Here is a 16,916-nt window from a genome sequence, read left to right as displayed (position 1 = left end):
GGAGGTATAAAACCAAGGCTGCCTATAGAAGGATCCTCCTCAGATGTCACCCCTTCACCTTTCGACTGTTTTATAGCATAGAACTTATCAATGCTTAATCTTCTTACTGCCATATAAAGATCCACTTCAAATCTGAAATAGTCAAATTGCTGTACAATCGCAAAGTTTAAACCCTTCTTTAGAGATTGTAGACATTCATCAGGTATATGCAAACCGCTGATGTTGACTATCTGCAATTCATTACTTTCAACTTCCTCCATCTCATGACTTAATTCTGTGGTAGCCCTTTCCAGGTCACTTGTCTCTTCTCTCCTCCTCCCCCTTCTCCTGCCCCCCTTCCTTCTCCTCCTAAAGGGACATCTTTCCTCTTAGGGTTCCCCTTCTTATTGGGCTTCTTTTTATTGGGCCCTCCATCATTGCCTGAGTCAGACCCAGAGTCTGTGGTCCACCCTTCTTTCGGCTGACGTCTAAGGAAGCGTCTGGGGGGGCGTTGAGAGGCCGGGATCCACTCAAAGACTTTCCCATTAAGGAAGTCTTCTTGATCTCTTAGATATTTAGACAATTTCCTTTCTTTAGTTTCCTTTTCGACATTTTCCACTTTTTTGTTGATTTTTGTAAATATGCTTTTAAATTTTTCTTCACCCACCACCTCCTTAAGCTGTGCCTGAATTCTCTCTCCCTCCTCCATCACTTTAACGTGTTCCTGTGCAGTTCTCTCTTTTACTAGATTGGTGAGATTTTTCCAGTGTGAGAGGTGAAAATCTTTCCATTTCTCAACAAATACAGGATCATCTTTATACTCTAGGGGCTCGTAGTATCTCCTGAACCCTCTAGAGACATAACCTTTATCCTCATACTGTTGGAAAGTCTTGCTAGACCAGAACAATTTCACCTCTTTTTCTGCAGTTTTAGCCCACTTAAACTCCAGCCTCCCTGCATGTACTGATTTTTTGGGGCCCTCTGAATTCGCACCACCATCTGAAAACAATGCCTTCCAATTCATCCGGTCATTTGTCATAACATCTTCCTCCTTATCAGGTTCCGTGATGGGTTCACTCCCAGACACAGACATTATACAATTCTGAGGAGACTGCCAGTGCAAACTGTCATATATCAATAGACAATGATTAATGCAGCATAAAGAAGAATGACCAGCACATCAGCAAAAGAAATAGACAAGGATGTAAGCTCACTTCTATGGCTCCATACACAGCGTGCCTCTGCCGACACACAACTTTCAGGCAATGAGAAAAGAGAAAGAGATGGCGGGCACTGCAGATAGTATACCATAAAGGCTTTAATTGGCAAAGAAAAAAAAAATTTTTTTATGTATGTGTATGTATGTGTGTATGTATATGTATATATATATATATATATATGTGTATATGTATGTCTGTGTGTATATATATATATATATATATATATATATATATATATATATATATATATATATATATGTATATATGTGTATCTTATCTTCTATTACTGATGTTTATTATTATCTTCATTATGACTATTATTATCACCCTTCTAATACAATGATAATTATTACAGCTGCAAACATTCGTCTATGATATCAAAACCGTAGACGGGATTATACACTATATATTACCAGGCCTGGACAATTTTTGCCAATGGCCTCCTCATATTTTGGATATATTACAATTGTTTTTATGTTTTTTATGTGTTCTTCGATTTTATGCTTATATCTTCATGTCATATTCACATTATTTTTTATTATAAATTTTTATTATTATTTTTTTTATAATCTTTATTATATTTTTTATATATATTTTATTATTATTATTATTATTTTATTAATTTCAGAAGTATACACTATTTTATTTACCAATTGTAAAAAGTCGGACATTGTTCATGCTTTTATCTTCATTATCTTTCAGCATGTATAATGACATTTGAAGTCTCTTCACTGTACTTGTTCTTTTGAACCACTAGATGGCAGCAAACACACCACTGTGCTCCATGTTCCCTTTCTAAACACTGCCCTGTGCATGCAGAGAAAGCATGCATGTTATGTAAGACCACATGCACACCAATCTACTCCTTACAGCTGGCAGCAGCTGATTGGAGGACTCTCTGTCCCCATGGCCACTGACTCCACCCACTGACAACACCGCCCTGTGCATGCAGAGAAAGCATGCATGTTATGTAAGACCACATGCACACCAATCTACTCCTTAAAGCTGGCAGCAGCTGATTGGAGCATTCTCTATCACCATGGCCACTGACTCCACCCACTGACAACACCGCCCTGTGCATGCAGAGAAAGCATGCATATTATGTAAGACCACATGCACACCAATCTACTCCTTACAGCTGGCAGCAGCTGATTGGAGGACTCTCTGTCACCATGGCCACTGACTCCACCCACCCACACTGGAGCAGCTTCTGGATAGGCCAGAGCTGCCAGCATTAACACATTTAAAGCAGCAAGCGACCTCACAACAGTACAGAGGTGCTCTGCTTGCTATAACTGAATTGCTGGTAAGTCTTTATCTTTATTTTTAACCATTACACATGCCTTTTTTTCCTCTCTTGCCAGCTACAACTTATTCCATTCCCTACCTTCTACTGAAATATACCTAAAGCGGTCAATTTGATACCAACTTAATCTGATTTACTAACTACCTTTTACCACTGTTATCTAGTCCATTCCCCTATACACATTATGTAGTTTACACTGACCCATTCCTTGCAATCACCCCCCTACTATAACATATCACTAAACACTATGTTTGAAATACTATTCTTATTACACTAAATAATAATCCATTTGTATCTTTTTATGGCAACATTTATAGCTATGCCTCTGTCTTTTGTTTACAGTTGTTTATCCCCTTCTTATTGCCTGAAGAAGTGGGCTGTGCCTGCGAAACGCGTTGCATCTTTGGGGTATTTTCAATAAATGTGTATATCTATACATTTACAGTCCTTGGTGTCTGCTTTAACGGAGGCGAGTCCACCACTTCCTCCCAGCAATTTTTTAAAAATTTTATGTACTTTTATCCTTCTGGCGCCTCTGTTCACCTACCAATATATTTGAGTCCACCCCAGGTGGAGGGGTGATCTACCCCCTTTCTTCCTATCTACAGAGAGCGACTTCTTAATCCTGAGTGAGGACAGGTCTAATCTCCTCACCTGCCTAATGAGTGGTTACCTAGGTGGTAACCCGTGTTTGTGAGTATTACCATCTCACTGTTTCATTTATCCAATCAATTTTGACATACTACACCATATTGGGCTCTCAATTTCTCTTCAACTTTAAAACAGAAAGTATTTGTGATAATTCAGGTTGGAGAGAGCTCTGAGGTGTCCCACAATGCATCACTGCTGAATATGCAAATCATCCTTTGTTGTCCCTGTAAGAGCTGGTGCACACTAAGCGTTTTTGGTAGCGTTTTCAAAACCGATGCCGCCTGTGAAAACGCTTGGCTAATGTATCACTATGGGATGGTGCACACCAGCCGTTTGAGGTTTTTAGCAAACCGCAAACGTGGCTCCTGCAGCATTTTTGCGGTTTGCAGATGAGTTTCTGCCTCAATGTAAAGTATAGGAAAGTGGAAAACCGCTCGGAAAAACACTAGATCAGAGCGGTTTTCCAGGCGTTTTTGTTACAGAAGCTGTTCAGTTACAGCTTTACTGTAACAATATATGAAATCTGCTACACAAAAATGCTCCAAAAAACGCTAGGCAGGTTTAGAAAACCTCTAACATGCCTAGAATCACTCTGAAAATCTGCTTCAAAAACATCTAGCGTTTTGCGGATCTGCTAGAGGTTTTTGGTGTGCACTGGGCCTGAGCTAAACAACCCTCCAGAACTGCTGGAATGTAATGAAGTGTCAGCTTGTGAATTGTACATGTATACAGGCATACATACAAATGTTTCAGATTGGTTGATCCTCATCAGTGCATTTCATGTATTAACCTCCTTAGCGGTAACCCCGTGCTGGACACGGGGTAAGCCACCGCGGAGGATATCTCAGCCCCTGGTGGGGCGATTTCCATTTTATAAAGTGCTGTACGCGCAGCTAGCACTTTCAGCTTGATCGGCGCTGCCGCGCGGTGATCGGCCGCACGCAGCGGCGGAAGAGGGCCCCCACCAGAGCCCTGCGCAGCCCGGACCAATCACTCCCAGGCAGTGCAAAGGGCTGGATCGGATGCGTCTGATGTCAGGACGTCGGCTGATGTCCATGACATCATTCCGATCGTAGCCATGGCGATAGGAGAAGCCAAACAGGAGATCACGTTCTATACGCAATCTCCTGTTTGCTGTTGTTGCCGGCGGTGATCGGACTAGATGGACACATGCGCCCTCTAGTGGTGTTTCATGTAGATACCACTCAGGTAGCTACATGAACAAAAAAAAAAATTACAAAAAAGTGCAATGCAGCCTCCTTGGCGGAAAAAATGAACCGCCAAGGAGGTTAATGTGGCTTTATGGAGTAGGACCTGAAACAACCAGGGCTTGTTCACACTATGGGCTTGATTCACTTCCGGGTTGAAGGAGGAAGTGTTTGTAATCACGTGACGCACGTGGACCGCATCCTGGGAGGCGCCGAGGGACAGACGAAGAAGACGTCAGACAGGTGAGATTGACCCCTCCCCCCGCTCACCCCGCACAGGTTTACCGGGAGATATCCGGATAGCAACTATCCTGGTATCTTCTGGTTCCGGATTTGAGCAGCTCTAGTCGTGATATGAGTTATCATACTAGTGATCGGACTAGATGGACACATGCGCCCTCTAGTGGTGTTTCATGTAGATACCACTCAGGTAGCTACATGAACAAAAAAAAAATTACAAAAAAGTGCAATGCAGCCTCCTTGGTGGAAAAAATGAACCGCCAAGGAGGTTAATGTGGCTTTATGGAGTAGGACCTGAAACAACCAGGGCTTGTTCACACTATGGGCTTGATTCACTAAACCGTGATACCTCATATTACGGGCGCACTAGCGTTTTCGCACGCAATTTTGCGTTTTGTGTGCGCTTTTGCTTTTTTGCGGGAAATCTCAAATTTTCACATGCAATCGCAAAAACGATAGCGTGGCCGTGATCAGAGCCGCTCAAATCCGGATACATCCCGGTAAACCTGTGCGGGGTGAGCGGGGGGGTCAATATTACCTGTCTGACGTCTTCTTCGGTCCGTCCCTCGGCGCCTCCCACGATGTGGTCCAAGCGGCGGTTACATGATTACAAACACTTCCTCCTTCCGGGTTGAAGGAGGAAGTGTTTGTAATCACGTGACGCACGTGGACCGCATCCTGGGAGGCGCCGAGGGACAGACGAAGAAGACGTCAGACAGGTGAGATTGACCCCTCCCCCCGCTCACCCCGCACAGGTTTACCGGGAGATATCCGGATAGCAACTATCCTGGTATCTTCTGGTTCCGGATTTGAGCAGCTCTAGTCGTGATATGAGTTATCATGGTTTAGTGGATCAAGCCCCATGAGCGTTTGCAGATTTTTTTTAAGCACTGGCGATTTTAGAAATCGCCATAAAAGTGCTTGTGCAATGATTTCCTATGAGAGTGTTCACATGTAAGCGTTTTGATTTTCAGCAAATCGCAAACGCAATTACCATTTTCTGAGCGCTTTCGCTATAATGGAAGGTATAGGCAAGCACAAAACGTTTGAAAATTGCTTTGTATAGCGATTTCCCCAGCGCTTTTAAGAATAAATACATTGTATTTATTCTTTTCCAGGTCAAAGAGTTCACTTCCTGGCTTGCATCAGGAAGTGAAAATCTCAATCACTCAGCAAAAGTGCTTAGAAAAGCGCTTACAACAGCGCTTTTCTAAGCTGAAAGCTCAAGGAAAAGCGCTTTCAAAAAAAGCTCAATAAATCGCTCGGCGCTTGCGATAGTGCTGGGGATTTATAATGTGATGTGAACAAGGCCTAACAGATTACCCAGCAAGCTCATGGTGAACCAGAACTCCTAGGAGTGTGTAAGGGGCTACAAAGGACCAAAAAGCCCACTCACGAAAATGTTGAGCAAAGCAGAAGTTTGCCTTCTTAAAGGGAACCAGAGAGGAATGGAGCCTGGAAATAGAAAAGGCTTTTATACATACCTGGGGCTTCTTCCAGCCCCATAAGCCTGGATCGCTCCCACGCCGCCATCCTCCGCTTCCTGGAACCGCCTGTACCGGGCCCGTCACTTCCGGCAGACGCGGCCAATTGTCCGCATCACAGCGGCTCCCTCCATACCCGTACGCATGCGGCTGCGCAGTAGGCAGCCTCATGCGTACTTGTATAGAGGGAGCTCCGTGTGATACGGAGAATCGGCCGCGTCCGCCGGCCGACTGGCCGACTCGCGGCAATGACGGGACCTGGTACCGGCGGATCCAGGCAGCAGAGGACGGCGGCGTGGGAGCGATCCGTGCGTATGGGGCTGGAGGAAGCCCCAGGTATGTATAAAACCTTTTTTTGAACCTCTCTGGTTCCCTTTAAAACAGAAGGTATGTGTGATTATACAGGTTGGACTGAGCATATAATGACTCCCACGATGCATCATTGTTGTATGTGCAAATCATCCTTTGTTGTGAGTTAACTGATTTTGAGGCTTTAAAATAAAGCAAAAATGGGAGGAAAAAAATGCTAGTTGGCTAGCGGTTTAACTTATCCCACCTCTTATAGTACTTATAGACGGGTCGCTAACAACAGCCTCATAAAACAAGTGATCAATTACTCCGCAATCAAAAATCAATTGGCCGGTAGCGATGGATGCACCACAGGGTAGCAGTCTTTCCAATTCATATTTTGCAAGGAGTCTTACCTGAAAGCAATTACACAGCTGCCCAGCCAGTGCTGTACTGCTTGATGCAGTGCAGAACAATGCAGCCATTGATCAACCCAACACCCAACTGATGAGAGGTAACTGCCACCCTCAATCATGCCTTCCATTGTTAACCTGTCCAAAACCATTCTGAAGATCATGGGTCGAAATCACGCCATTGAACAGATTACCAACAGGTTCTGCTGGGAAAGTCAAGCTACGTTTTAAAGGGAAGGTTCCGGAGGCTCCCGGTCTTCTCCGGTGGCTCACCCCACCCGGTCAGGCCAGGCAGGCTTCCTGGTCGGGCTTCTCCTTGCCTCCAACGTGCGTCTCACGCGGTCATGCTGACGTCATCGGACGTCCTACGGACTGTACTGCCTGCGCAGGAGGATGTCCGATGACCTCAGCGCGACCGTGTGAGACGCACGTTGGAGCGCACAAGAGCCCGACCTAAAAGCCGGCCTGGCCAGGTCAGGTGAGCCACCGGAGAAGACCGGGAGCCTCTGGAGCGGCGTCGAGGGCACATCCTGCCTGCCACGGGCTGGAGGAAGCCCCAGGTAAGTGGATTAGTATTTTTATTTTTTTAAACACCTCCCTGAACCTTCCCTTTAACACAATGGTTCCCAACCCATGTGCCGCGACACATACTTCGGGCATGTGTCGCAGTGTCAGCTCTCGGAGGAAAGCAGCGCAGTGGAGGGAGGGCTGTGGGCAGCGGCGGAGAAGGGGGCCATCTCCCCCCCCCCCTTCCCTCACCTAAGAGTGCTCTCCCTCCCTCGCTCTCTCCTCCGGAGCTAACTGCGGTCAGGCGTTTGCAGCGGGCGGGACTTACCTTCCGTGTCGCTCCAAGCGCCGGACGTTCTGGTGCCGCAGCCGCTGCTCTGGTCTGGATCAGACCAGAGTAGTGGCAAATCATCCCACGCCTGCGACGAGACCAGAATGAGACACAGAAGGTAAGTTCGGCCCCTCTGCCAGCCACCGCACTTCGTTCCGGAGGAGAGAGAGAGGGAGGGAGAGGTGCCGCTCTCTTTCCCTCGCTCTCGCCTCCTGGGGGCACCTGGCTACATATACTGGGCACATATACACCTGGCTACATATACTGGGCACATATACCCCTGGCTACATATACTGGGAATATATACACCTGACTACATATACTGGGCACATATACCCCTGGCTACATATACTGAGGACCTATACCCCTGGCTACATATACTGGGCACATATACACCTGACTACATATACTGGACACATATACACCTGACTACATATACTGGACACATATACCCCTGGCTACATATACTGGGCACATATACCCCTGCCTACATATACTGGGCACATATACCCCTGGCTACATATACTGGGGACATATACCCCTGGCTACATATACTGGGCACATATACCCCTGACTACATATACTGGGCACATATACCCCTGGCTACATATACTGGGCACATATACCCCTGACTACATATACTGGGCACATATACCCCTGGCTACATATACTGGGCACATATACCCCTGACTACATATACTGGGCACATATACCCCTGGCTACATATACTGGGCACATATGCCCCTGGCTACATATACTGGGCACATATACCCCTGACTACATATACTGGGCACATATACACCTGACTACATATACTGGGCACATATACACCTGACTACATATACTGGGCACATAAACCCCTGGCTAAATATACTGGGCACATATGCCCCTGGCTACATATACTGGGCACATATACCCCTGACTACATATACTGGGCACATATACCCCTGGCTACATATACTGGGCACATATACCCCTGGCTACATATACTGGGCACATATACCCCTGGCTACATATACTGGGCACATATACCCCTGGCTACATATACTGGGCACATATACCCCTGGCTACATATACTGGGCACATATACCCCTGGCTACATATACTGGGCACATATACCCCTGGCTACATATACTGGGCACATTTACCCCTGGCTACATATACTGGGCACATATACACCTGCCTACATATACTGGCCACATATACACCTGCCTACATATACTGGGGACATATACATCTGGCTACATATACTGGGCACATATATCCCTGGCTACATATACTGGGGACAACTAGCTCTTTGTCATTATGTGCATTTACTGGTGAAAAGCTGTCTCTTATCATGTGCATTTACTGGTGAAAAGCTGTCTCTTATTATGTGCATTACTGGTTAAAAGAGGTCTCTTATTATGTGCATTTACTGGTGAAAAGCTGTCTCTTATGTGCATTTACTGGTGAAAAGCTGTCTCTTATGTGCATTTACTGGGGAAACGCTGTCTCTCATTACGTGCATTTACGGGTGAAAGGCTGTCTGTCATTACCTGCATTTACTGGTGAAACGCTGTCTCTTATGTGCATTTAGTGGGGAAAAGCTGTCTCTTATTATGTGCATTTACTGGTGAAAAGAGGTCTCTTATTATGTGCATTACTGGTTAAAAGAGGTCTCTTATTATGTGCATTTACTGGTGAAAAGCTGTCTCTTATGTGCATTTACTGGTGAAAAGCTGTCTCTTATGTGCATTTACTGGGGAAACGCTGTCTCTCATTACGTGCATTTACGGGTGAAAGGCTGTCTGTCATTACCTGCATTTACTGGTGAAACGCTGTCTCTTATGTGCATTTAGTGGGGAAACGCTGTCTCTCATTACATGCATTTAGTCTACGTGTCACGGAGATCTGAACGTTTGGTTTGATGTGTCACGACTCCAAAAAGGTTGGGAACCACTGCTTTAACAGGATATTCCATTTAAAGTGAACCCGACCTGAGAGGGATATGGAGGCTGCCATATTTATTTCCTTTGAAGCAATACCAATTCCCTGGCTGTCCTGCTGATCCTCTGCCTCTAATACTTTAAGCCATAGACCCTGAACAAGCATGCAACAGATGTTTCTGACAATATTGTATTGTAATATTTCATCAGAACCTTATAAAAATCTCTTTCATCTGAAATATTGCAGATGTGAACTATCATAAGAAAAGCCTTTATGAAAATTAAAAGACAACTGTAATAAGAGAGATATAGAGGCTGCAATATTTCCTTATAAGCAATACCAGTTGCCTGACTATCCTGCTGATCCTCTGTCTCTAATACTTTTAGCCATAGACCCTGAACAAGCATGCAGCAGATCAGGTGTTTCTGACATTATTATTCAATCTGACAAGATTAGCTGCATGCTTGTTTCTGGTGTGATTCAGACACTACTGCAGTCAAATAGATCAGCAGGGCTGCCAGGCAACTGGTATTGTTTAGAAATAAATAAATATGGCAGCTTCCAAATCACTCTCACCTCGGATTCACTTTAAAAATAAATAAAATTGCAATAAATATAGAGGTTTAGTGCATTGCATTACTAAAAATGATCTTTGCATTCCAGTCTGCGGCCAGCTAAAACATTTTCAAAACTGACAGGAAGCTCTTCTTTGCAACTATGGCAACAATACTCTGACTCAGGCCTGGAACCCACTAGGAGCGCTTTTCTGAGCCTTTTGTGATTTGAAAAGCTCTTGCTAATGGAATGTTATGGGCGTGGTCCTACTTTAGAGATGTGATTTTATAAAAATCCCCCATAGCATTGCATTAGCAAGAGCTTTTTCAAATCACTAGCGCTTAGAAAAAGCTTCTAGTGGGTTTGAGGTCTTAGTGAAGAGCACAAATATCACAAATGCAAAATTTTGGGGAAAAAAAATCGTTATTAATTTAGTTTGTAAACGTAATCAGGAACCGTGATTTTGCAATTTCGCCCAATTTTTGCATGATTTCGTGCCCGCTTTAGCAGTTATTAGCAAAGCCCCCGTACATGCCATTGTCACCAAAATAGCTATGGATGTTAAAGGGATTGTGCAGGAAGCTTAAAAATATTTACCTGGGGCTTCCTCCAGCCCCTGGCAGCCGTATTGTGCCCTGGTCACAGCTCTGGTCCCCCGCTGATGGCCCGCGGTCCCCTCCAGTACAAGAGGCCTACTTGCGCTTCCACATGCAGCTCACGTAGTTGCGCTGACATCATCTGGACTGGACTGCACAGTACAGTCTGGATGATGTCAGTCCGACTCCGTGAGCCGCATGCTGGAGCGCAAGTAGATGCCGTCCTGCCGAGGTATCTGCCCCGGAGAAGACCGGGAGCGACCGGAGCTGTATTTATCCTTCTGCTGTCAGTGGTCCAACAGCCAGGGTCCACACAATACATTGCCTGCTGCCAGTGCCACACGTCACTCCTCCTACTGCTGCTGTATTTATCCTCCTGCTGTCAGTGGTCCCACCGCCAGGGTCCACACAATACATTGCCTGCTGCCAGTGCCACACGTCACTCCTCCTACTGCTGCTGTATTTATCCTCCTGCTGTCAGTGGTCCCACCGCCAGAGTCCACACAATACATTGCCTGATGCCAGTGCCACACGTCACTCCTCCTCCTGCTGCTGTATTTATCCTCCTGCTGTCAGTGGTCCCACTGTGCTGCCAGTGCCACACGTCACTCCTCCTCCTGCTGCTGTATTTATCCTCCTGCTGTCAGTGGTCCCACCGCCAGGGTCCACACAATACATTGCCTGCTGCCAGTGCCACATGTCACTCCTCCTACTGCTGCTGTATTTATCCTCCTGCTGTCAGTGGTCCCACCGCCAGGGTCCACACTATGTATTGTCGGCTGCCAGTGCCACACGTCACTCCTCCTCCTGCAGTATTTATCCTCCTGCTGTCAGTGGTCCCACCGCCAGGGTCCACACAATACATTGCCTGCTGCCAGTGCCACACGTCACTCCTCCTGCTGTATTTATCCTCCTGCTGTCAGTGGTCCCACCGCCAGGGTCCACACAATACATTGCCTGCTGCCAGTGCCACACGTCTTGTTTTTTTTAATTACACCTATTTCAATGTGATTTCCCTTTAAAAAAAAAACAAATTTGCTAACACGAATTTTGTACCGAATTTTGAGCCCGACACCCGAACCGAATCTGAATCCGAACCGAATTTTGTGGTCGAAGGCGAATTCGAATGTCATGCGTACCCGAATTGGAATGTACCCGAACCGAATTGTGGTACATCTGAGCATTCCTGCTGGTGGAGTCTTAGGGTTAGGCACCACCAGGGGGGGTCTTAGGGTTAGGCAACACCAGGGAAGTCTTAAAGTTAGGCACCACCAGGTGGGGTCTTAAGGATAGACACAACCGGAGGGTCTTAGGGTTAGGCACCACCAGGGGAGGTCTAGGGTTAGGCACCACTGGGGTTTAGGGTTAGGCATCAGTAGTGGAGGGCTCTGTGTGAGAGTAGGGTTATAGTAACCTGTAAAAAAATATCGGTAAGATTTTCTACTATTTAATTATTGCTATTAACAATTTTCATTCAGCAATATTATTACGATCAGTTCTTATCATTTACATGTTTTTGGCTTCACCCTGTACAAAGTTCAAAATGGTCTTCATCATTTATAAAGATTTCATCTCCACCCCACACCCACTTTTCCTGTATTTCATGCACGCGCTATGAGACTGTCCTGAAATTCCCACCTTGGGATTATTCCTTATGAAAGGAAATGAGAGCTGTGGGGATAGTTTACAGTCTAGAGCTTCGGTTGTATTCCCTTTGCTATATACCTTCTATATATAGTTGACTCAGTAAGCTTCTCATTAACTTGCATTATTCTGTTTGACCTAAATACCTCTAATTGAGGTTAGTACCTTCACATATACTGTGGTCAGCTGTCATATAAGATTCGTGAGCTGTGTTTATCCTGTATGCCTTATACAGTTATATCAGTATGAGCCCCAAGCTATTAGCTTGCCTTTTGAACTTTTTTTAGTGTGTGACTGCTCATTAGTGTTGGGCGAACAGTGTTCGCCACTGTTCGGGTTCTGCAGAACATCACCCTGTTCGGGTGATGTTCGAGTTCGGCCGAACACCTGACGGTGCTCGGCCAAACCGTTCGGCCATATGGCCGAACTAAGAGCGCATGGCCGAACGTTCCCCGAACGTTCGGCTAGCGCTGTGATTGGCCGAACGGGTCACGTGGTTCGGACCCGAACGCGCTCTGATTGGCCGAACGGTCACGTGGTTCGGGTAAATAAATACCCGAACCACGTCATATCTCCGCCATTTGTCTGTGGGTTTAGCTTTGGGTAGGCAGGCAGGGTAGTTCGCGCTCCAGCCACGCTAGCCAGGGTCCCCCCTGTCATTGTGTCACTGCTGGGAACAGTAGTACACCGCTTGCTCAGCCACACTATATAGCATTCTGTTTACTGCCACTCTGTGTACCTCGCTCAGCCACACTATATAGCATTCTGTTTACTGCCACTCTGTGTCTGCTGGGAATAGTAGTACACCGCTTGCTCAGCCACACTATATAGCATTCTGTTTACTGCCACTCTGTGTACCTCGCTCAGCCACACTATATAGCATTCTGTTTACTGCCACTCTGTGTCTGCTGGGAATAGTGGTACACCGCTCGCTCAGCCACACTATATAGCATTCTGTTCACTGTTCTGTGTCTGCTTGGAATAGTGGTACACCGCTCGCTCAGCCACACTATATAGCATTCTGTTTACTGTTCTGTGTCTGCTGGGAATAGTGGTACACCGCTCGCTCAGCCACACTATATAGCATTCTGTTTACTGTTCTGTGTCTGCTGGGAATAGTGGTACACCGCTCGCTCAGCCACACTATATAGCATTCTGTTCACTGTTCTGTGTCTGCTGGGAATAGTGGTACACCGCTCGCTCAGCCACACTATATAGCATTCTGTTCACTGTTCTGTGTCTGCTGGGAATAGTGGTACACCGCTCGCTCAGCCACACTATATAGCATTCTGTTTACTGTTCTGTGTCTGCTGGGAATAGTGGTACACCGCTCGCTCATCCACACTATATAGCATTCTGTTCACTGTTCTGTGTCTGCTGGGAATAGTGGTACACCGCTCGCTCAGCCACACTATATAGCATTCTGTTCACTGTTCTGTGTCTGCTGGGAATAGTGGTACACCGCTCGCTCAGCCACACTATATAGCATTCTGTTCACTGTTCTGTGTCTGCTGGGAATAGTGGTACACCGCTCGCTCAGCCACACTATATAGCATTCTGTTTACTGTTCTGTGTCTGCTGGGAATAGTGGTACACCGCTCGCTCAGCCACACTATATAGCATTCTGTTTACTGTTCTGTGTCTGCTGGGAATAGTGGTACACCGCTCGCTCAGCCACACTATATAGCATTCTGTTTACTGTTCTGTGTCTGCTGGGAACAGTAGTACACCGCTCGCTCAGCCAGAGTATATAGCATTGTGTTTACAGCCACTCTGTGTACACCGCTCAGCCAGACTATATACCATTGTTTACTGACACTGTGTGTACACCGCTCAGCCAGACTATTTACCATTGTTTACTGACACTCTGTGTACACCGCTCAGCCAGACTATATACCATTGTTTACTGCCACTCTGATTCTGCTGGGAACAGTAGTACACCGCTCGCTCAGCATTGTGTTTACTGCCACTCTGTGTACACCGCTCAGCCAGACTATATACCATTGTTTACTGACACTCTGTGTACACCGCTCAGCCAGACTATATACCATTGTTTACTGACACTCTGTGTACACCGCTCAGCCAGACTATATACCATTGTTTACTGCCACTCTGATTCTGCTGGGAACAGTAGTACACCGCTCGCTCAGCCAGACTATATACCATTGATTACTGACACTATATAGCAGACTATATAGCATTGTGTGTACACCGCTCAGCCAGACTATATACCATTGTTTACTGACACTCTGTGTACACCGCTCAGCCAGACTATATACCATTGTTTACTGCCACTCTGATTCTGCTGGGAACAGTAGTACACCGCTCGCTCAGCCAGACTATATACCATTGTTTACTGACACTCTGTGTACACCGCTCAGCCAGACTATATACCATTGTTTACTGCCACTCTGATTCTGCTGGGAACAGTAGTACACCGCTCGCTCAGCCAGACTATATACCATTGTTTACTGACACTATATAGCAGACTATATAGCATTGTGTGTACACCGCTCAGCCAGACTATATACCATTGTTTACTGACACTCTGTGTACACCGCTCAGCCAGACTATATACTATTGTTTACTGCCACTCTGATTCTGCTGGGAACAGTAGTACACCGCTCGCTCAGCCAGACTATATACCATTGTTTACTGACACTCTGTGTACACCGCTCAGCCAGACTATATACCATTGTTTACTGCCACTCTGATTCTGCTGGGAACAGTAGTACACCGCTCGCTCAGCCAGACTATATACCATTGTTTACTGACACTATATAGCAGACTATATAGCATTGTGTGTACACCGCTCAGCCAGACTATATACCATTGTTTACTGACACTCTGTGTACACCGCTCAGCCAGACTATATACCATTGTTTACTGACACTCTGATTCTGCTGGGAACAGTAGTACACCGCTCGCTCAGCCAGACTATATACCATTGTTTACTGACACTCTGTGTACACCGCTCAGCCAGACTATATACCATTGTTTACTGCCACTCTGATTCTGCTGGGAACAGTAGTACACCGCTCGCTCAGCCAGACTATATAGCATTGTGTTTACTGCCACTCTGTGTACACCGCTCAGCCACACTATATAGCATTGCGTACTCTGCCAGTCAGTGTGTATATTGCTGGGATCAGTAATACTCCACTCACCGTCAACCACTATATGAGCTCAACATGAGTTCCCCAGAGACCTCCGCTGTGAGCAGCACTCCCAACAACAGCAACAGCCAACGCCCCACGCAAGCTATAACATCCACCCCAGCAGCCAGTGGTCAGCAGCAGCCCTCCCCGGAGGAGAACGTTGTGTCCATCAGTCCGTCGCCAGAGCGATTAATGAGGGCTGCCATTGAGGAGATGATGGGGCCTGATGTGGAGGAGGAGGTCTGGCTCAGGCCAGCATCCCAAGTTAATGTTGAGGACGATGAGGGGTCTGTGTCTGGGGATGTTGGGGTGGCAGAGGTGGTGGGTGGGTCAGACTCAGGAGAAGAGTTGTATGATGAGGATGATGATCGGGACCATCTGTATGTGCCTCAGAGTCCGACCCCGGAAAACATGTTGTATCGTGTGTTTAGGTACTAAAATCTGCGTTCCCTCCCAGTAGTGTTGGGCGAACAGTGTTTGCCACTGTTCGGGTTCTGCAGAACATCACCCTGTTCGGGGTGACTATATAGCAGACTATATAGCATTGTGTTTAATGCCACTCTGTGTACACGGCTCAGCCACACTATATAGCATTGTGTTTACTTCCACTCTGTGTCTGCTGGGAACAGTAGTACACCGCTCACCCGCCACTGTATAGCATTGTGCTCTGTGTCACTGCTGACAATAGTGGTACACCGCTCACCCACCACTGTATAGCATTTCTGTACTGCCACTGTACTGCTGCCAGTCAGCGTGTACTTTAAGGATAAGTGAAATGAGGAAGAAATCCGGTGAAAGAGGGAGGGGCAAGGGAAGAGGTGTTTCCCCTGACGGTTCACGTACAGGCCACAGGGGAGCACCCAAGAAAACCCACTCAATACTGCCCATGTTGTCCAGGACAACAACCCTCACAGATCCAAAAGAACAGGACCAGATAATTACTTGGATGACCTCTCAAGCGTCCAGCAGTGGGTTAAGCAGCACCAGCACATCACGCACGAGGTCCGAGTCCTCAGCCAGTTAAAGTCTGGGCTTTCTTTGAAGACTGCACTGAGGATGTTACCATGGCGATTTGCAAGGTGTGCAAGACCCGCCTGAGCAGGGGGAAAAGTATTAACAACCTCTCCACCACCAGCATGAGCCGCCACATTCTATCCAAACATCCCACTCTGTGGGCAAACGCGGCAGGACAGGGTACCACCAGCAACACTGCCTCCCTTGGGTTCACCAGACTCACCACCAGACCCGCCTCAGCAGCAGCAGTAGCCCAGCCATTGCGTGGTTCACAACATTCACAAACATCAGACGATGCTGACACTGTCACTTTCCGGACTAGTGCTCTTGAGGTCTCCCAGTGTTCATCAAACACAACAACCAACAGCCCTTCGGTGTGCAGCGCTACGGTTG

The sequence above is a fragment of the Hyperolius riggenbachi genome, chromosome 6, assembly GCF_040937935.1.
Source record: "Hyperolius riggenbachi isolate aHypRig1 chromosome 6, aHypRig1.pri, whole genome shotgun sequence".
NCBI classification, from domain to species: Eukaryota; Metazoa; Chordata; class Amphibia; order Anura; family Hyperoliidae; genus Hyperolius; species Hyperolius riggenbachi.
Note: the sequence above shows the minus strand (reverse complement) of the source record.